This window comes from Thamnophis sirtalis, unplaced genomic scaffold (genome assembly GCF_051295495.1).
Source record: "Thamnophis sirtalis isolate CommonGarterSnake01/CBP01778 unplaced genomic scaffold, rThaSir2_p1.2 scaffold_1, whole genome shotgun sequence".
NCBI classification, from domain to species: domain Eukaryota; kingdom Metazoa; phylum Chordata; class Lepidosauria; order Squamata; family Natricidae; genus Thamnophis; species Thamnophis sirtalis.
The window spans coordinates 151,323,949-151,331,811 of NW_028261381.1; positions in this window are offsets into that span (position 1 = coordinate 151,323,949).

The following is a 7,863-nucleotide window of genomic DNA, read 5'->3' on the forward strand; positions in this document are numbered from 1 at the left end:
ACTGAAAGAAGAATGTAGCCATAGCTGTATAGGGACTGTTTTTAATTGCACTTGCCAAACCACATTTGTTAGAATTCCAGATTGCACAATACCTGTGGGATGAAAAAAAATATTATGTTCCATGCCAACGCAGTTGGATTAATTAGGAAGTTTTAAAATTTGTCTTTATTTATTTTTTGAGGGATGTTTTTCTCTAGAGGTTATCAGGTAGATCTTTAAAACAAAAAAAATCCATATTATTTTATTTTTACCATTTTATTTATATCTCATTATCTTTAAGATCGCCTTACCTAACTTAATGTCTCCATATGTGTCACATGACAATTCTCATTATCCCCAGTTAAACAGTAGGATGGGGATAGCTACTATTAGATAAAAAGAACTCTTCTGTCTAATTTGAGACAGTGGTGATTCCTCTTGTTCAGGAGGTCTAGATATCATGCACAGTGCTGCTTCCCTCGATTTTCTCCCACAACAACCTGTGAAGTATGTTGGGCTGAAAGAGTCTGGCTCAAATCTCAGTGGGTTTCCATAGCAAAGGGTCAACCAGATCCAGAAACTCTTGTTCATAGTCACTCATGCCTTGGTCACCGCCTATCTGGATTATTGTGAAGTGCTCTATTTGAGGATGCCCTTGAAGAATAACTGGAAACTTTAACTGGTCCAGAATGAAGCAGTGCACACAGTAATGGAGGCTCCTAAGTTTGCCTATGTAACACCTCTTTTGTGCGAGTTCCACTGCCTTGCAATTTTTTCCCAGGTTCAATTCAAGGTGCTGGTGGTCATCACCTTTAAAGCCTTATATGGCACAGGGCCAGACTATCTGTTGTACTGTCCTTCTCTAAAGGCATCTTCCTATCCTAGCAGGTCAGATGGGGTGGGCACGCTTCTAGTCCTCTCCCCTAAATATTGTCATTAGATGGGAGCTAGGAAGGATACCTTTTCTGTGGACTGAAAGACCTGGCTTTCTCTCCAAGAGCTGGGAGAAGATTAGATGATCATGCTGTATATTAGTACTAATTGGTATCAGATTTTGGTTGGGGTTTTTTAAAGCTTTTTAAATGATTCAATTATATAGTTTTGAAATGTTTTGTATGTCTTTCAAGTTTTGATTGGGAGCCTCCCAGAGTTGGTTGAAGGATAAAGTTTATTGATGCTTTCAATAAATAAATAAATCCTTGTTCTCCTTAGTGCCAATCCAGTGTTTTAAACTACTATTGTACACAGTGGTGAGTTGCTAATATTTTTATTACTGGTTCGGGCACACTCCCCCCACATGCACATGATGCTTCTGCACATGTGCAGAAGTGTCCAGGCAGGTGGGTGGAGCCTTCTGCCACCGCTACTACCATTTCAACCGATTTGGTCTGAACCAGGAGCAACCCACCTCTGATTGTGTATTGTCCCATTTATCAACATTCTTTGACAGGACATAATATGCTACTGCAACTACTCTACCAGTACTGATCTACCTCTAGAATGGCTAATTCATAAGATTAATGTGTGTTGGAGACAGAGACAGAGAGAGAGAGATCCTTATGAAAAAATTACAAAGCTATCACTCTTTTGATTAATGTAATATAACACCATAGAAACATTCTTGCAATGTGCTCTACATGGGGCAGCCCTTGAAGAGCATTCGGAGACTTCAGCTTGTCCAGAATGCAGCCGCGCGAGTGATTGTGGGTGCACCTCGGTAAACCCACGTCACACCTATCCTCCGCAAGCTGCACTGGCTGCCTATTGGTCTTCGGATACGCTTCAAGGTGCTAGTCGTCACTTATAAAGCCCTTCATGGTATTGGACCTGGGTACTTGAGAGACCGCCTGCTGCCAATTACCTCCAACAGACCGATTAGATCCCACAGATTAGGCCTCCTCCAAATTCCATCCATTGGCCAATGCCGATTGGCCACCACCCGGAGGAGGGCCTTCTCTGTGGCTGCTCCGGCCCTCTGGAACGAACTCCCCGTGGAGATTCGGACCCTCACCACACTCCAGGCTTTCCGCAAAGCCCTTAAAACCTGGCTGTTCCAACAGGCCTGGGGCTGATGAGTTCTTGTCCCCGCTCGAATGGTGTGGCTGTCAATTGTTTTAAATTGTGGTATTGTTTGTCCGTGTCTTTTTTTTCTTGTTTGTTTCCCCCCCCCCCTTGGTTTGTGAGCCGCCCTGAGTCCCTCTGGGAATAGGGCGGCATAGAAATACAATAAAATCGAAATCGAAATCAAATTCTTCTTCTCTCATATGCTAGAGATCACAAGTTGTGACTGATGCACTAATCACTTTGAAGCTTTCCTAAAAAGCCTACAGATTTCCCTGGGAAACTAGTTATCTCCTTTGCTGCGCAAGTCGTGCCATTACTATAAGGTGACCAAAGTGTGTGTGTTGCTAGATGACAGAGATGCGAGAGGAATATGTCTGTTCTCATCTCCCACACAACCCTCACATGTCCACTGTTTTTGTGGGCCTATTTCATTGCATGTGGTCCTCACTACAAGCAGCTTCGAAATGAATCATTCTTTCTGGACAATTTTGAAGGCGTAAGCACATTTTCCTCTTGTCATTCAATACTGCACTGATGTGTTATTAAATAACGGAGAAGGGATTATGCTGATGAAAAGCAGATTCCCACCTCCCCAGAGCTTCCTAGTTACTGAAGACTTCAAGGATAATAGTGATGTAGTGGTGGAGAAACATGAGAAAGTGCAGCTCTGTGACTCTTTTTTTTAAAGCATAATCAGGCTAAGTGTTAGTACACAGTTGTAAATAATGAATCTTTCTTATTGTGGCTAGGTTGGCTAGGAATTAAGACTTGGAATTCCAGATGCCCAGCACATCTGGAAAGGACCAGGTTACAAGACAGCATCCCTCGTGACTGAATTACTAAACATGTTCCACACAAGAGGTTTGCTGTGGCCTGAGAATCCTTGTTCATTCTCTATTCACATGCCATCTGCACGATACAGCTGTGTAGAATTTGCGACAATTTGCTTTTCTTTGTGTTTTCTGCAAACCTGAAAAATCTCTTTTTTTCTTACTAAAGTGCTCCATTTAGGTCATCAAGATTGAGACATTGTGAAATAGTCTTCTGTTCTTGGAGGGCAGACTTTCTGAGATAAGAACCAATATAGTCCTATTTTTTAAATCTCAGTCGTGAGCTTCTATTGGGATCATTTTTTAGAGTGCTTTTCTGATCTCCAATTTTCTCCACCATTTACAAGTCCTTGCCTTTGTTTCCAAAGTTCATACAGTTAGTTCATTATGGAAGTACAATAGCAAAATAGATTTCTTCATCTTCTAGAGAGCTCTAAATTGATTTACTTCTTTCCCCATTTCTTCCCCTTTCAAAGATCATTCATAAAATTCAAAGCCAAAGACTCCTCTCCCCTTCGCACAGAACTGAACCTTTTGAGTTGAACTAAGAATAGTTGCAGCTGTTTTATCATTATTTTGTTTTTCTTTTTAACAACTGATTCATAGACATGGCTCAGGGGTCACTGCTTATAAGGCTTTTATATATGGTCTATAATGTTGGCGATAAAACAAAAAATATTTAACCCACTGTGCCTTAGCCATCCTCAGAACACCTAATAATTCTGATGGACATATACTAGGATCAAGAGACCAAGTACAACACACACACACACACACACACACACACACACACACACACACACGTAACCTACCAGCTGAAAGAGCAGATGCTGGCAAGGTATTAGGTCTTGAATCTGCATTCCTCCTGAGGATATTTGATATCATATCAGTAATGCAGTCAGGACTAGTCTCAAATTAAAAAAAGAAACTGAGCTTGTACAATATGTTGAACCAAGGCAATTAGCAACTTAGTAACTACATTTCCATAATATACAAAGCTAGATTAATATTAATCTTGGGTTCATTTCCTTGTGGCTTAACATATTGCATACATCCAGCCTGATTGACATTCACTGAAATTTCTCGAATAAGAAAATAATTAATTCAAAAGCCAAGATCAACATTTTGTGTTGATATAGAGAGCGTTAGGGCAGAGGGTACAGCCAAACAATTCCATTGTTCAGAGGAACTCAAGTAGTTGTAGCCTCAATACATATGGAAGATTTAGATTCAAGACGATTACCCTAGAATGTGATGGTGTCTACTTATTGCCAAGCCCAAGAGAAGGAGAATAGCTGGATTGTAGAGGATTGTGGAGTCTTTGGTGCTTTCTGAGCTTTGTTATTTTCTTGCAGATATTTCAACTAGGTAATATCATCAGTGCTAGAATCAACTCCCTTCTAGTCTTGATAATGTTACCTAATTAGATAATAAAACAACTGCAAGAAAACAACCAAGCTCATAAGCCACCAAGGATCCCACAGTCCAACCTGAGCTGCAAATATTCTCTTCTTTCATTAATTGTGACTTGTTTTTCTCTTGTGTCTGAGGTCTGAATGGGAGACCCGAGCCAAGAACTTCATGCATTCCATCGTTGTGTAAAATTCTAAAGCGTGATGGCAAATAATGAAACTCATGTCTACAGGAACAAGGGCCATCTTGAGAAGATATTTGAAGGCTGGATATTGTACTATATCAGGGATGTCAAACTCGCATCGCCACAGCATCGTCACATGATATATCGTGACTTTTTTCCCCTTCGCTAAACCCGGCATGGGCGTGGCCAGCACATGACCCATCAGAGCAGTGGGCCACGAGTTTGATAGCCCTGTACTATATTATTTCGACGGCTTAGCAAACAGATTTTTTTTTTGCACCAAGAAATAAGAGTCACCCAATAGGGGAGATGAGCGGCATTAACAAGTAACAAACAAGCAAATTCAAGATGCCATTTCCCCAAAGAAAACCTCCACAATCTCCTCCTGTCAACCCTTATTCTCCCTCAGCCTCCAGATTCAAGTTTCAAAAGGTTAGCCATTCTTTGCAATGTGCCCAAAAGATAGTAACTTTGGTTTCACTCAAATCCACAGCAAAGGACAGGGATTAAAGGTGCAGCCACTAGGTCTTTGAACAGCAGGGCGCTCCTCAACTGCCATCTGCCCAGAAAAAACAAAACACAATCTATTGGCTGTCAATCAAGTTCTCCTTAAAGTGCCAGAGGCAGAACGATAGAGATCAGAGTTGGTTTCTTTGAGGAGAAGCTTTGATGTGGAGACTTTCATGGCAGCAGTCAACCATATTCTCTCCCCTTTCGGCAAACAAAGCAAAGATCTAGCCAGTTGCTCAAGTATTAGATTTACCCTCGCAGATTTGCGGCAACTTTATCCCCGTGACCTTTACGCAAAGCCTTCTACTACTTCTTGTAGCTGCTCAAGCTTCCAATATTTGCCAAACAGATTTTTCTGCTTTTGAGTATTTGAAACTTTCCATAAGCTTAACAGCATTTTAGAACCATTCCTTATTCATTAGATAATAAATAAAATTAAAAATAAATGGCAAAGTCTGTATCCCTCTTCACTGTGTCAGACATTATAATTTATAAACTTGTTATTATTAACATAAATTATAATTTATGTTATTATCTCAGGTATCCCCAAAAGCAAGGATGCCCTCTAAATGCTCTAAGAGCCGAGGTGGTGCAGTGGTTAAATGCAGCACTGCAGGCTACTTCAGCTGACTGCAGTTCTGCAGTTCGGCTGTTCAAATCTCACCGGCTCAAGGTTGACTCAGCCTTCCATCCTTCCAAGGTGGGTAAAATGAGGACCCGGATTGTTGGGGGCAATATGCTGACTCTGTAAACCGCTTAGAGAGGGCTGAAAGCCCTATGAAGCTGTATATAAGTCTAACTGCTATTGCTATTGCTAAATAAGTGCATTTAGTAATCTGCATGTGAGGGTTGTAAATTCAGCCCTGTGTTTGATGAGGGGTGAATCGTGGTTTTTCCTTGGAGTATACCTTATGATTAAGTAAAATAAACCCAAGGTAGATTCTAAGAAACATATTTTTATTGTAAAATAAATAACAAACAAACTTACTGGCTAATAACTACATTCTGGTAAAGTTCCTAGCCTACCTCCTCATGGCAGGCAAAACAGAAAGAGAAAGAGAAAGGCAAAAGGACATGCGCAGTAGGCTTACAGAGAAGAGCCAGCCTACCGTATGTCTTAGAATATAAGCACAACTGGCAAAAAAACAACAACATCGTGACACTGCGAAGGTGGAGATGACTGCCACCAAAGTCAAGGCTATGGTTTTCCCAGTTGCAATGGATGGCTGTGGAAGTTGGACCATAAGAAAGGCTGAACTCCAAAGAATTGAGGCCTTTGAGCTATGGTGCTGGAGAAGACTCCTGAGAGTCCCTTGGACTTCAGGGCGATCAAACTTGTCAGTCCTAAAGGAGATCAACCTTGACTGCTTTTTTCATTTTATCCGGAGCGTAAAATGTTGCCACCGTCTGCATTATTCTCAAAGTAAAAGGTTTGTTTGTTCTTCCATGAAACAAATTGTTCCAAGAGAAAATCTTGGGCTATCATATTTTGGCTGCAAATAATCCAGACAATCAATAAAGGGCAACAAACAGATATGGAAATTTCTTTTTACTGTAATCTAGTGTTTCTCTTGAATTTTGTAGACCAAATTCAACAATCCTACATAAGCCAGTGTCATCGTATTATTCATTATCCCTATGATTAAATGAATCAATGTGTAAGTAGTTCATGTCAATTTTGCACGTATTCAATCCTAAATGTGTTCCAGCCACTTTTCTCATCCATTAATTGGAGGTGTATATGGAGGTGTTTTTGAATGTCCGTGTTTTAATGAATACATTTTACATGCCATTTCCCTTCATGCACAAATACAACTTTTCTCAATGTTCTATTATTTTCATGCAATTTTCAGCCACATTTCTCAAAATGTGGAGCATGATATACAGTTAGTCCTCGACTTAGAACAGTTCATTTACTAACCATTCGAAGTTACAATAGCACTGAAAAAAGTGAATTATGACCATTTTTCACACTTACGACCATTGCAGCATCCCCATGATCACATGTTCAATATTTATAATGGCTGCAGTGTCTTAAGGTCATGTGGTCAGCTTTTGCGACCTTCTGACGAGCAAAATCAATGGGAAATCCAGATTCACAACAAATGCAATGATTCACAACTGTGAACGGTGGCAAGAAAAGTCGTAAAATGGGACAAAACTCACTTAACAAATGCTTCACTTAGCTCAATTCAGCTCAATTGTGTTCATAACTCGAGGACTACCTGTGCTCCAAAGAACATCTGAATTCTGTTCTGCATAGTACTATGAAAAATGTGGGTGCACCTTGTCCCCAAGTCTGTCCTGAGTTCCTGGAAATACTGATTTTTGCCTGGGCCTGTTAGTACCAGGCAAATCTTCTGAACTTTGGTTGCTCCTATTGAATGCCTTGTGTTGACTCCTTAATCGGACCTTGACCAGTTTTCTCTATTGATTTTTTTCTTAAGTTGTCTTTGTTGGTCTTTGACGCTGGACTGTTTGATTCTGCCAGAAAAGAGTCAGAGGATTCTGAGAGGGCTGTAATATTGTGAAAGACACTAAGCCTATTGAGCTGTCATTCCCTCCTCTGAGTGGGAAAAATCCAATTTCAGGTTGCTGTTAGAAAAAAAATTGCTGTAGCAGTAAGAAATTATATAGAAGCAAAGTAATTTTAACATAATACATATATTGTATCATGCACATTTTTAAGTAGAGGAAGCATAGAAAGATGCCAGAACCATAAAAATATTCTAGAAACTACAGTAGGTAAGGTAGAGAAAGAATCCGACAGCTTCAATCTTTAGCAGAAATAGACAACTTCTGAAATCTTAGGGAAGCTGTTCGCCCATCAAGGCCACAGAAAGTATCTGGCGACATCAGATGATGGCTGGAAAGGTCTTGGCC